The sequence below is a fragment of the Schistocerca piceifrons genome, chromosome X (genome assembly GCF_021461385.2).
Source record: "Schistocerca piceifrons isolate TAMUIC-IGC-003096 chromosome X, iqSchPice1.1, whole genome shotgun sequence".
In the NCBI taxonomy this organism is placed as follows: domain Eukaryota; kingdom Metazoa; phylum Arthropoda; class Insecta; order Orthoptera; family Acrididae; genus Schistocerca; species Schistocerca piceifrons.
Window position 1 is genome coordinate 231669553 of NC_060149.1, and position 14676 is coordinate 231684228.

Below are 14676 nucleotides of genomic sequence, written 5' to 3' on the forward strand. Positions count from 1 at the left end.
TTGGACTTGGTGAGCAGGGCACTTAGAGATGTACAAAGTGCAGAGCAGATGGGCCAGAGAATTAATGAAGGAAAGACGAAGTATGTAAGTAATGGCACTAACCAACTCTTACAGCCCACAATAACCCTTGATGGAATGACATTTGAGAGATTGGAATGTTTCACGTATCTGTGCTCGAAGATAGAAGCAAATGACACCACCTTTACTGAATTTATGGCTCGCATAAGTGCTTTTAACCTATGTTACTTTGGAGTGTTGCGACATTTTAAATCCAAGCTTATATCACGAGGGACTAAGTGCCGACTTTACAAAACGCTGATACGCCCAGCACTTACTTATGGCTCAGAAACATGGACAATTACGAAGCAGGGTGAAAACAAACTGAGATCACATGAAAGAAGTATATTGAGGATGATTTTTGGACCTGTATATGAAAATGAGACCTGGAGAATGGGAAGAAATGACCAACTTTATGACTGCTATAAGGAGCATGATATGTTCAAGTTCATAAAGCTGTGTAGACTGAGATGGGCTGGACATGTAATGCGACTCGATGAGACAGATCCCGCAAGGAAAGCCTGTTTCAGTGAACCTGGGGGAAGAGAAGCAAGAGGACGACATAGGTTGAGATGGAGTGACGAGGTTGGAGAGCTCTATGGGACTTAACACCTGAGGTCATCAGTCCCCTAGACTTAGAACTACTTAAAGACTTAACTAACCTTAGGACATCACACACATACATGCCCGAGGTAGGATTCGAACCTGCGGCCGAAGCATTAGCGCGGTTCTAGACTGAAGAGCCTAGAACCGCTCGGCCACAGCGGCCGGCACGCTTCAGGGTATTCTTGTTTCGTTCCACTGGTCTTACAAACACACAGCAGTTCCAGACAGTATTGTTGGTAAACGCATTCCTTTGAACAGTGAAACGAGATGGAACTGTAACGTCAGAATAATATACGTCATTCACGAAAACCGTCCGTGAAATTGCCTCCAAGCTCTTTTTACTCGCTGTTTTGTACATCGTTTAAATTTAGTTTTTCAGTAGATCTGATTATGGTCAGCAATTCCCTGTAGACGGCGTGGATTCATTACTACAAGTGTATGGTGTGTCCTTCAGTCGCTCACAGTTGCGTTTAGAACTGGAGACTGTTTTCTTCCCAGCATAAGTAAACATTTCACTCTGTCAGTCTGGGAGACGTAATCAGAAGAAAGGCTGAGAATGAAACGGACTAAATTCTTTTGGAAGCTTTCAGACTATTTTGTCTAATTGCAACCAATACTGCGACAACTGCTTCAGTTGAAAGGAGTTTTTCTTGTCTTAAATGCGTAATAACGTATTTGAGGAACAGTATGGCACAGGATTGCTTATTAGTTCTTGCCTGTACGCCAGTTGAAATACCGGTAGTGCGAATATTTGAAAGTCGAGACATGTGGTGTGACGATATCATCGAAAGAGTTGGGAAGAAGGAGGATCATCGAGTTAATTTGTCTTACAAGTAACAACAATCATATGCTCAATCTACCAGTTCGTTGGTAAATAATAGTGAGTGTCTATAATTATTATTATTAGCAGTAGTAATTATAGTAGTGGTGGTGGTGGTCACCGGCGTCGTCATTAGGAACGCTGCGTATGCGTACACTAAAAGGGAAGGAAAGAGGATTATCCATAATGTTTTTCTTAGCCTGATTAGAATTTAGGCTCATGATCCGCCACCGCAGCATCGACGCCCCCTCGGGTTAGAAAACGCTTCAAGCAGCAAAGTGTTAACACAAGCAACAAAATGATACAGCTCATATGTTCATGTGAGGTGAACGGTGGGTTTATGATGTCATATTGGCACCAAATTTCTCTAAAATTCTGCCCAACGCCACTGTCGACGTGTCACAAGATGGGTAGGTTATCAAAGCCCTTATTTTTACGTCAGAACCGCGACAACCAGCGTTGAAATCACGCGGTTTTCTTATGGGTGGTCGAGGAATATATTTCAGGCACACCGCAACTCAGAATTGACACGAAAAGGCCTCAGGATGTTACATAAAGGGCGTCAATGAAACTACCCCTTCCGCTGGGGCGTTGATTCCCGCATATTTCGCGGTCGAAAACGAGAGTTTGCAGTGCGATGAGCGACAGGACGAGGTTCTTGACAACAGGCGATTCTGCTGCCCAGACCTGGGCTTTCAACCCTACACTAAGAATATTGTGGGACTGCAACAGCATTGAACGTGATCTGACCATTTTTGAGTGTTGTGCGACTGCAATTTTTGCTCTGGTATACAGGGTGGAACCACTAGGGACCGTTCAAAACCATTCGACGCTATTTGAACGTGATCTGGAATATCAACGAGTATTTATGATTTTTCAGCCCTCCTGATTCCGTCCTCTTGTGGCGCGATCATGTGCATGAGTAAAACATCAAGCGATCTAAAGGTGCTTTTCACCTGTGCGCCGTGAGGCTTTGCTTATCCCGCACGCAAGTAGAAGCACACGTCTCCCCGTCTGCTATGAGAAGACTTCTGCACCCCCGTGTGCAGAATTCAGAGGCAAGTGCAACTTTGCACAGGTGCATGCGCCTCCTTGATCCCTCGGGCAACGGCTGCATGCGCCTAGTGCGCACGGGAAGTCGCACAGGTGTAAACGCACCTTAAGAATGCCAGTTGGACACACTTTCAGTGGCATCCATGCACCTTTGTTGAACACATTGCAAACGTCCCTGTCAGAAACTCCGACACCAATTCAGCCTCATGGCTGCTCTAGGGTCTGGAAGAAGGCAAACTCCACCCAAGGCGTGTCGAAGGGAGTGCCTAACCAACAGGTGCTAGAGCAGCTGCGCGGCTGAATTGATGTGAAAATTTCTGACAGGTACATTTGTAACGTGCAGAAAACAGGTGCGTGGGTGGTACCGAAGGTGTTGTCGAACTAGGAGGGCCGCCCCCCTATCACCCCCCTCCTCCCCCCTCCCCCCCCCCCCCCCCATGCAGTGATGGCGCCACAGGGGAGCGCAAAACAGGACTGAGAAAGCGAAGGAACACCATTGGCTGCTTCAGATAATATTCAAATTTCGTCAAATGGTTTTGAACTGTTCCAGGTGTTCCACTCTGTATACCAGAGCTAAAATTGCGGTCGCGCTACACTCCAACGGGTCAGATCACGTTCAGTGAGGCTGCAACACCACATTGTCCTTTACGGTAGGGTTGGAACGCCCAGAGGGTAGTAATAGTGCCGAACGTTGCCAAGAAAAGCGTCCTGTTACTCATCGGACAGTGAACTCTCGTTTTCGACAGCGAAACGTATGGGGATCAACGCCCCAAGAGAAGGGGGTGTTTCACTGACGCCCTTTATGCCATCCCCTGAGGCCTTTTCGTGTCGACCCCTGAGGCCTTTTCGTGTCGATTCTGAGTGGCGGTGTGTCTGAGATGTTTTCCTTGGCTACCCATGAGAAAACGGTCTGATTTCAACGCTGGGTATCGTTGTTTCTGACCTAAATGGCAGAGGCGTAAAAAGAAAGGGTGAAATATGAATAAGAGGGGCTTTAACGGCCTCCCCACTCTGTGACGCGTGAACGGATGCGCTTGCGAACTGTGGTGAGTTTTAGTGCGAATATGACGTCATTAATCCACCTTATAGTTCACATGAACTTCTGAACTGATGTTTCCCAATCGATTTTGCTTTACACAGATCGGCTCCAGCTACATTGCTGGCAGATGACTTGTGGACACATGGCCCATAGGCAGCGCGCTAGGACAGTGCAGGAAGATTGCCGAACGAGACGCAAGGCGGCGCGGGAGACTGTTGCGCCGGCAGTGGCTCTGTGCCAGTGCGGACTAAGTGCGACATACGATCACTAAGCGAGCACTGCGCGCCAGATGGGACGCCTTGTTTTGGAGAACTGGAGTGTGATGACGTTCCTCTGAGGTGCGGGGCATTCTGTAGTAGCTTTGGACGACAGTTAATATGGTGAACTGGAACAATGAACTGTGGGTGACTGTGCTAAGGTTGTGGCTCATTGTAAGTGTTATACAGAGTCTTAGCTACAGCAGTTGGATTTTGAATTTTTGTCTTACTGGACATTCCAAGGTTCTAACTGACAGTGTTAATCTCACCTTACAGGTTGTTCAGGTGGTCAAGGGTACTTTTCTTTCCTGTTTTGAAATTCAGAAAGAAGCTTTTTTGGCATCGAGGACATTTAGCCTCCAAGTTAAAAGTAGTTACAAGACTGTCCTGGTTTCCTGAGTTATTTTCAACTGGGAGCATTGCAGCCGATAATAATTACACGGATGGAAGTGTATGTCAATTTAATTAACTAAATGCACTTCGCTGTTTGTTGTAGAAGCCTGGTTAAACTCTGTGCATTTGTTCCCGAGCTAGTGTGAGATTGTTTGTAATTGAAAGCGGCGTGGGGCAGGTTTGACCACTCTTGTCCAGGCGACAGAGTGGTGCATTTTCTGGCTGCAGTTCTGTAACGGTGGTACACGAATTTATTTGGGGTTAAAATTTCTAGAAAGGTTTTTTCCTGGTTTGTCTTTCTTTAATGTTATTGGAGCTGTTTATAAATGATTACAAGTTTTGAGTAATGCCAGTATATAATTCTCAGATTGCTATTTATGAGTTTTATAAACTCTAATGTAAGGTATTACTTAAAAAACGACTGATGCTCATCTCACAAGGTGGGCTGTGGATGTTTGTTGACGATAAAATTTTGGGTCAACGGCTTGAATTTCTGGCACTATTTTCATATTACGGACAGAGGTCCCATGAAAGTTGTTTAACGTTAAGATGCCTTATTTGGTTTGATGTACAAGCAATTAAACGAAATTTCCCTTTTTCATTAAGGAAAGTGCAAATGGCAGCCGTAGTCTAATAGTTTCCTTTGATTACTTTATTGCCTTTTACATTACTGTTAATATTACTGACATCCGGTCCTCTGCGTTTCCTTTAAATGAATGTTTCTATTGAGCTAGAGTTTTACTAATGTGTATCTTTGTATCTTAAGTACCAAGGAATGAAAACTTTGTTGTAATAAGGGTTTCATTAATAAAGCTAATATCTCGAGAGAAGGTTCAGCAATATTCACCAAAGAAACCCTGTTTACCGACCAGTCTGCTCAAGTGGCCTAATTGTTTTAACGTAGTATCCGTTTCATGAACTGTGGCATTTCTTCACATCTGTCGACGCCTTGTTTGAAGCATCCCCGAGCCCGAGGGTGATGCCACAGGGCACCACGCTTTTGCACTGTTACAGAGGAAATTTGTAAGCACCTTTGAGCCAAATTTCAAACTTATGTGTCGCAATAGGAGACGATTACGAGGTTAGTAAAAATGATCCTTTAATTTTGTTGTGCAGTGTAATAGTCATAGTTGGAGGAACGGCTTGTAGTATATCTAGTGTCAACTATCACAGGGCCTGCAGCGTTCGTAACAGATTGTGCAGCCTGACTGTATCTCTATGGTACAAATGTCTACTCTTCGGACATAGCTGCTAGTAAATGTTTAGGATCTCAGCAGCTTCTTTATATATTTCTCGAGGCGTTCTTTGTTTATTATAGTAGTATCATATGTGACCCATCACTCAGACTGGGATGTGCTTCAGTCAGCATTCTAAAAATGGATTCTAAGAATTACCATTGTTCCCATCTTTTTCAGCACCATTGTAATCTCCTCCCAAAATAGGTTATTATAATACACGGACGGTATTTAGAAGATATCTTGTGGAACTAACTGAAGATTGGAACCCACATTAGGAAGCGAATTCCAACGAAGCTATAAAAAGTTGAAGTTACAAGAGCTAATGTCGTAGCAAAGCCACCCCTTCGACAACAAACGTGAATGTGTACATTGCCGGTGTTATGACAGGAATGGAAAAGTTCGATGCCATATAACCTCCTGAATGCTGTCATTTCGAGACATTCATGTTGCTGTTCAGCAGCAAATAAATTCATGTTAGCTGCCAGTTATGTGATCTAGCCGCAAGCGTTGGTCTCTGTGACTTGGATGCTCTGTATGGTGTGTGGGGAAAACGATTCATGGTATGTTTCCGTGTAAGCTCAAATCTCTTTAACTTCCCACGAGATACATGTACTGGAAGCAATATATTAGTTGATTCTTCTTGGAATCCTTAAACAGTTTCGATATATGCACATGAGAGGCTCATCTCTAGGAACTACAGACATTCTGGTGACAAAAGTCAGGAGATACCTTCTAATATCATGCCGGACCTCGTTTTGCGCGGCGTAGTTAAGCAACTAGGCGTGATATTGTCTCACCAAGTCGTTTGGAGTACCATGCAGAAATATTGACCCATGCTGCCTCTATAATCATTCACAATTGCGAAAGTGTTGCCGGTACAGGATTTTGTGTACAAACTGACCTCTCGATTGTGTCCCATTGTACAGTGGGGGCCGTTACTGAATGGATTTATTAATATAAAAGTTTGATTTTTATTTTTCACTTTATGTTCGTCAGTGCCTTCTGCCCGGCGGCTAGTTGCAGCGTCTCAATCACGTTGCCCAGAACCGGACATAACCACTTTGAAACTCACGTGTTAAACCATCAGCAGCTAAATTCACGTGTTGCTGACAAGGTAACGCTACAAAACTGAGCGTCTTCGATTTGGCCGACCAATAGGGAGGCTTGGAGGTGGTCAAGTGGGGGTGGGACCGCGGTCAGTCGCTGAGAGCGGACACGCCGTCCGGTTTCTTCTGCTGGCAGCTTCCGACCCGACCAGACGTACTCCTCTCCTGCTCTCTTGGGCGGCAGCCCATTCAGTCTCGGAGGTTTTTCTAGGCCTGCCTTTCCTTTTTATGGCATTAAACATTCATGCAGTTAAAAATATGTTTGATTTTTCACGTCAACAGGTGCCTGCTGCTTTCCCCTTCTGGCTAATCGTGACGCATTAACACCATAAATGTTCGATGGGTGGCCAAATCATTCGCTCGAATTGTCAAATGACATGGTGCACTGTCGTCCATAAAAATTCCATCGTTGTTTGGGAACATGAAGTACATGAATGGCTGAAAATGGTTTTCAGGCACCCGAACATGACCATTTTCAGTCAATGACCACTTCAGATGGACCAGAGGACCCAGTCCATTCCATGCAAACACAGCCCACACAATTGTGGAACCACCACCAGCTAACATAGTGCCTTGTTGACATCTCGGCTCCATGGCTTTGTGGGGTCTGCGCCACACTCGAACCCTACCATAAGCTCTTACTAACTGAAATCGGGAAGGTTTTCCTGTCGTCTAGGGTCCAAACGATGTTGTCAAAAGCCCAGGAGAGAGGTTGCAGGCGATGTCGAGCTGTTAGCAAAGGCATTCGTCTTGGTGCTCTGCTGCCACAGCCCATTAACGCTAAATTTCGCCACACTCTCCTAACGGATACGTTCATCATACGTCCCCTCATTGACTTCAACGATTATTTCATGCAGTGGTGTTTGTCTGTCAGCACTGTCATCTCGACGCAAACACTGCTGCTCTCGGTCTTTTAAGTGAAGGCCGTCGGCCACTGTGTGGTGAGAGGTTATGCCTGAAATTTGGTATTTTCGGCACGCTCTTGTCACTATGGACCTCGGAATATTGAATTCCCTAATGATATCCGAAATGGAGTGTCTCATGTTCCTAGTTCCAGCATGAATCACCTGAGTACAAATGACGGCTCCGTCAATGCACAACCCTTTTATATCTTTGTACGCTACACTACCGCAATCTCTATATGTGCATATCGTTATATCATGACTTTTCTCACCTCTGTTTATATGTATAAAACATTCGTGGACTTATTGCCGCGTCAGTTCAGGGTAAAACCTCGAGCTTTTGGCGATTACCTCCATCATCTTCGTCAAGAGCAAACTGGCTGTCTAAACTGCTGCTGTGGTGGCCTTATATAACGCATAGGTGGTTTGAGATTGGTCGACAATTAAGTAATGCTGTCGCAGATGGCGTCAAGGTCTGCGCTGGTAGCGCCACCGTTTCCCTAGTAGTGTAAACATTACTAGAAATCTCTGCCTCTTCTCTGCTTCGAGAGCTGGCTTCCATACACTGCTAAGATTATATCCGCTGTCACGGTTGAGGTTCTTCTCACACATTCTTATTTCTACAGCCTCTTTAATCACAAAATCCCAGTATGTAGGAGCCTGAGACAAAACTTTTGTTTCGTCAAACAATATTTTGTGCTTGTTTGTAAGACTGTGCTCAGCAATTGAAGATTTCTCCAGTTCTCTGTTTTTAATAATAAAAAAGTGTTCAAATGAGTGTGAATTCCTAAGGGACCAAACTGCTGAGGTCATTGGTCCACAGACTTACACACTACTTAAACTAACTTAAACTAGAATGAGATTTTCACTCTGCAGCGGTTTGTGCGCTGATATGAAACTTCCTGGCAGATTAAAACTGTGTGCCGGACCGGGACTCGAACTCGGGACCTTTGCCTTTCGCGGGCAAGTGCTCTACCAACTGAGCTACCCAAGCACGACTCACACCCCGTCCTCACAGCTTTACTTCCGCCAGTACCTCGTCTCCTACTTTCCAAACTTCACAGAAGCTCTCCTGCGAACACAGTTTTACTCGTAATCTGACAGCCTCAAACCGAGCGGATACTCCACGCGGCTGCTTTTAATACGAGGGTTATCCAGAAAGTAAGTTCCGATCAGTCGCGAAATGGAAAACACAGTGAAAACCACAAACTGTTTATTTGCAACAGTTAGGTACACCATCTACCTACTTCTCTACATAGACGCCGGTCCAACTGCGAGTGTTGTCGTAGTGTTGTATCAACTTCCCAATATCCTCGTCATAGAAAGCAGCCGCCTGTGCTTTCCGCCAGTTACCTGCACTGGTCTGCAGCTCGTTGTCTGTGGAAAAGTTTTGTCTCCATAGCCAGCGGTTCTTGTGAGCAGAGATGAGACTCAGGAGGAGCCAATTACGGACTGTACAGTGGGTGATCAATCACTTCTCATCGGAAACGCTGAAGGAGCGTCTTCATTGCCCCTTCAGCGTGCGGCCGAGAATTCGCATGAAGAAGGAACTGCTCGACAGTTGTGTTATGTGGGCTGCATGACACAGGCGAAATCTCTAACCAGGCCCTCATACTTGGCGAGAGACGCTATTCCCTACACATCTTTAGGTGCTCACTGTTCACTCAAAACTGAACAGAGCGACGCGGCACGATCGACGGGCATACTAGAGACAGTGCCCAATACATCTGTCCAAAGCTTTACCGGATTTTCCCAGTGGTTTCCATTTCGCGACCTATCGGATCTTACTTGCTGGACAACCCTCGTATGTCGTTGATGTTCTGTACAGCGGTTGGAAACGGTGCGGGTGGATTGACCGATACAATTTCTTGCGCACTCACAAGGAATGTCACAAGTCCCAGGGATCCTGAGGTCAAGATTGTCGTTAACAGGGCGTAGCATTTCCTTCATCCTCTGAGGGGATCGGAAAATAGATCTTGTACCTCGTCTTTCCAGGAGTCTGCCTTTTTTGCTGGATGTAGCACCGGAGAAAGGAAGGAATACAGTCGTTGGCTCATTACGTGAATGGTCAACATGTTCTCGTTTTCCTTTATAGGAGAACGCTGACTTAATGTCACGTGAACCACAGCCGTTCTTTCGGAACACCTATTTCAGATGATTAATTTCGGAATTCAAGTGATGAACATTCGACATTAAGTGAAAGCGAACATAATCTTTGCAGTGATAGTGAAACCATATTTTGGCTGCTCTTGTAACTGATTCCTGTATTAATTCTTAACTTTGAAATATGGAAAGAAATATTAGTATTTGCGTAAAGCTGAGCCATTCAAACTGTTGTGACCTGTCAGACATTGCTTTCGGTTCTTTAGTAAATACGTTCTCAGGTTTGCTGCCGGATAACGTTCTGTAAGTCATACAATACTTTCTCGAAGCAACTTTCGTCATCTTCAGGTGGTTACGATAGTTTCTGCTGCAAGTCGCATCTGACAGTAGAAACTACTGTCTCACGCAAAGACGTCGAACTATTGCTTCGATTAAATTTTGTCGGACTTAGACAATGTTATCCAGTTGAAAACCCACGAAGTATATCTGCAGTCAAACTTAATTATGGTGAGGTCGGCTGAATCGAGTCAACATTTCTTAAGTCCAAATAGAAGACATATTTTCACATGAACTCATTTTCATTGACGATCCTTCTGTAATATGTAGTTTTCCGTGCTAATTATGGCATATAACGCTACGTAAATGTTTTTAATAGTTCCAGAAAATTAATCTGAAGAATGAGCTGCATGGCCTGTTTGTCCTTTTCAAGTAAGGTGAATCAAGTTGTAGGCATGGCACATAGGGACAGTACAAATGTATAAACATGACACTGAAATAACACATTTTCCTCAAATAAACTTCTTCCTTGGTGCAACAACACGTTTCTCATGGAACCCTTCTGTGCCGTGACATTGAATTCAGTCACCAAATATCGTCGATACACCGTTTTCAGTCTTAGAGATTTCATAAGAAGTGCCGTTATCTTCGTTTGCTTCTTCAGAGGATTCTGATGGACCTCAGTCTGATGATCCATCCTTCTTAATAAGACGCTTCCTCGAACTGTATTCCTTACATGACACTACTCTTTTTCCACCTCTTTTCAGTGTCATAAAATATTTTCTGAGGATCCAAGAAATAGTGCTTTCTGTTCCTGTCTGAAGAGTTTGGGTAGACTTCTCTGGATATGTCAGCAGGTCGTGGAATGAAACAGCAGAATTTAGCTTGTCATTGCTATCATTAACTAGACTAACGGAAGGTGACACATTCTGCTCATTTTCCTTTGGTGTGTTTTCTTGGGTCGACGATGCCCGCAGCTCGTGGTCTAGTGGCTAGCGTTGCTACCTCTGGATCACTGGGTGCCGGGTTCGATTCCCTGCCGGGTTGGAGATTGTCTCTTCCCGGGAACTGGGTGTTTGTGTTGTTCTCATCATTTCATCATCATCATCATTATTCATAACAGTAGCTCGATTGGACTGTGTAAAAAATTGGAGTGTGAAAAAAAAATTGGGACTTTGTACGGGCGCTAATTACCGCGCAGTTGAGCGCCCCACAAACCAAACATCATCATCATCTTGGGTCGACGACATACTAGCCAGCAAGAACGGATGTTAAGCCAGTACATTTTCACTCAACAGAAAGACGTCTTTTGAATGAAATCAATTTTTTTGCAAACATTGTTTTTTTCCACTTTCATTCATATAGCCTTGAAAATGTTTCCAAATGTGAGTCATTTGATCTTTCTTCTTCTTTACTAAATACTGTTTGTCCCTCTTTTACGTTTGCTGAAGAATCTTCCCATTTTACAGTCGTCTTTATAGACAGGAATGCGGAACCCCACATAATAACGCTGCGTTAAGCTTTAACTGAATATTGCAAGGCATTTTGGCTCCAAAGGCAGAAGTTTTTCTTTTGTATTTTCTCATTTCTAATACACATCGAAAACAAAATAACAAGTTAAAAAATTGACGTAAAAATATGACCAGTTTCACTCGCTTTGTACTGACCCGATCCGTCGGAAACGCAAAACCTTTTTTTCCTTGAGTTGGTAGTCCGGAGCAAGCACACTAACGTAGCAGTGACGTTATACCCCCTTCTCCAATATATAAACTTACTGTGCTACGAATACTTAATGAATTACTAAATGAATTATCAGAGATATATTAATTTGCATCTAAAACTATTTTAAAAAGTAGAATATTTTCGGAACTAGTCACAAACAGCACAATCTTACACAAACCTTAACTCAGTAATTAACACATCTGGCAACGTATTCTACTTTCCAACTTACTGTATCTGAGCAAAAGTATCCCGAAACTCCTACGTTACGCGGAATTGACCCACAGATATCAAGAGAGGCAGATCCGACACTATAAAAGGAGGTGGGGAGTACTATGTTGTCAGTATAGAAGAATAACAGCAGAATGGGTCAGCCAAGAGAGCACAGCGACTTCGAACATGTGCTAGTCGCTGGATGTCACCTGAGTAACAGGTCCTTCAGGGACATTTCAGCTGCACAAGTCGACTTTTGTTGATGTGAATGTGAAGTGGAAACGCGAAGTAACAACCACAGCCCCGGGTCTTGCGGAGTGGGACCATCGAGAATTACGGAGAGTGGTTGTGAAAAATAGGACGAAATTAGCGGAAAGAATCACTCCTTCGTTTCAAAGCGCTACCAGCAGTCCAGTTAGCATAATGACTGTATGTAGGGAATTTAAAACATAGGGTACGACTGTCGAGCAGCTCCTCATAAGCCAAATATTTCTGTAGTAAATGCCAAACGGCACCTGAGGAGGTGAAAAAAAAAGCGACGCCAATGGAGAGTAGACGACTGGAACCGAGTGATTTGGAGAGATGACTCACGCTACACCCTCTGACAATCCGATGAAATAGTCTGGGTTTAGCGACGTTACCTGCCATCATGTGTAGTACCAATAGTGAAGTACGGCGGAGGTGGTGTTAGGTATGGGGATGTTTTATGTGGTTAAGTACGATCCACTTACCGCGCTTAAGAAAACGCTAAATACAAAAGGATACGAACACATCTTACAGCATTGTTTACTTCATACAGTAGTGGAATAGTTTGGAGCGATGGCCGTTTTGTATCAGCATGACAATGCATCTTGTCGTAAAGCATCATCTGTGAGGCAACGGTTTGTGGCCAATAACAATCCTGAAATGGACTGGCCTACCCAGCGTATTGAATAGGATTGGGGAGAAGAGAAGTCTGTGGCACAACTTGACCAGAAGAAGGGATCGGTTGGTAAGACATGTTCTGAGGCATCAAGGGATCACTAATTTAGTATTGGAGGGCAGCGTGGAGGGTAAAAATCGTAGAGGGAGACTAAGAGATGAATACACTAAGCAGATTCAGAAGAATGTAGGTTGCAGTAGGTACTGGGAGATGAAGAAGCTTGCACAGGATAGAGTAGCATGGAGAGCTGCATCAAACCAGTCTCAGGACTGAAGACCACAACAACAACAACCCAGCGTCCCGACCTGAATCCAATGGAATACCTTTAGGATGAGTTTGAACACCGACATCGATCAGGACTCCAGCGTCCTTCTCGGATTTCAGCTCTTGAGGGAGAATGGGCTGCAATTCCTCCACAGAACTCCAGACACATAAGTGAAAGTGTCCCCAGCGGAGTTCCCGCCTTGATAAACCCGAAGGGTGGACACACCCGATATTAATGTCCACTATTGTATGTCCGAATACTTTTGATCAGTTACAGCATACGCCCAGCTCGAACACAACCGCTGTATGGCAATGCAGGGTTATTCGAAATTCGTATGTATTCGAGTACAAATGCAAAATGAAGAAGCTTTATACCAGTGAAAGTAACTTTCAAAGTTTTTGGCCGGAGGCGGCAAGCGGGCAGTGATGGTTTCAGAAGCGGCCGGTAGAGTTCGCACGGCAATAGGGCTGTCATTCCATTTCGCTGTCAGTTGTGAGTGAAATGGCAATTGTGGAGCAGAAGGTTTTCTGCATTCCTGAGTTCGCGAAAAGTGAGTTGCAAATTGCAGTTCAGCGGGCATTTCGTACCAGATTCGGTATTCAACCACCAACTCGCAAAAGCAGTAGCTGTTGGTTTAAGCAATTTAAACAGACTGGGAGTGTGTGCAAAGTAAAAATCACAGGCCGACCGCGTGTGTCAGAGGATGATGTCCGACCGATTCAAGAAAGTCTTGTGTGCAGTCCCAGTGAGTCTACCAATAGAGCCAGTCGAGAACTTGGAAACCCCAAACCAACTGTATGGAAAGTTCTGAGACGGCGTTTGCTGTACGAGCCCTACCGATTACAACTTGTGCAGGTTCTCAACTCCAATGATAAAGAGAAGCGTCTCGCATTTTGTGGTTATGTGCTATCAAACATGAAGGATGACGCATTTCTACAGCATGTAATTTTCAGCAATGAAAAAGTAAAAAAATGGTTCAAATGGCTCTGAGCACTATGGGACTTAACATCTATGGTCATCAGTCCCCTAGAACTTAGAACTACTTAAACCTAACTAACCTAAGGACATCACACAACACCCAGTCATCACGAGGCAGAGAAAAGCCCTGACCCCGCCGGGAATGAAAAAGTCAACAGACACAATGTTCGCATATGGGGTTAGGAAAATCCACATTCCCCATTGCAACACGAAAGAGTCTCACCGAAGTTCAACGTGTTCTGTGCCGTATCCCATACAAAGATTCATGGAATATCTTTCTTTGCTGAAAGAACTGTATGGGAATCATGTACTTGGACATGATGGAACAATGGCTGTTGCCTCAAGTTATAGAAGATACCCAGGATTTCATTTTCTAACAGGATGGAGCACCGCCCCATTGGCACATCCTGGCCACCGAGTTCTCCTGATCTCACATCCTGCGACTATTTCTTATGGGGTTATGAGAAGGAAGCTGTTTACGTCCCGCCCCTACCAACCACGATCTGCGGAACTGGGTCATTGCTGCCGTGCACTCAGTAACAGCAGATACGCTTTCGCGTGTGTGGGACGAGTTTGGCCACCGCGTCGATGTTTGCCGTGCAGCCAACGGTGGCCACATTGAACAATTATGACATTTCTAATTATTAAATAATTATTAAAAATTAATTACAAATTATTAAATTTATTAAACTGATATCAAACATTATGAATAAAACTTTGAAAATTCCT

At 44.3% G+C, this 14676-nt stretch overlaps 1 protein-coding gene across 2 annotated transcripts in view; it reads right to left on the reverse strand.

Annotated features, from left to right (window-relative positions):
- The window catches only part of LOC124721797 (protein turtle homolog B-like), a 406195-nt gene that overhangs the window by 138311 nt on the left and 253208 nt on the right, over positions 1-14676 (reverse strand). The window lies entirely within an intron of this gene.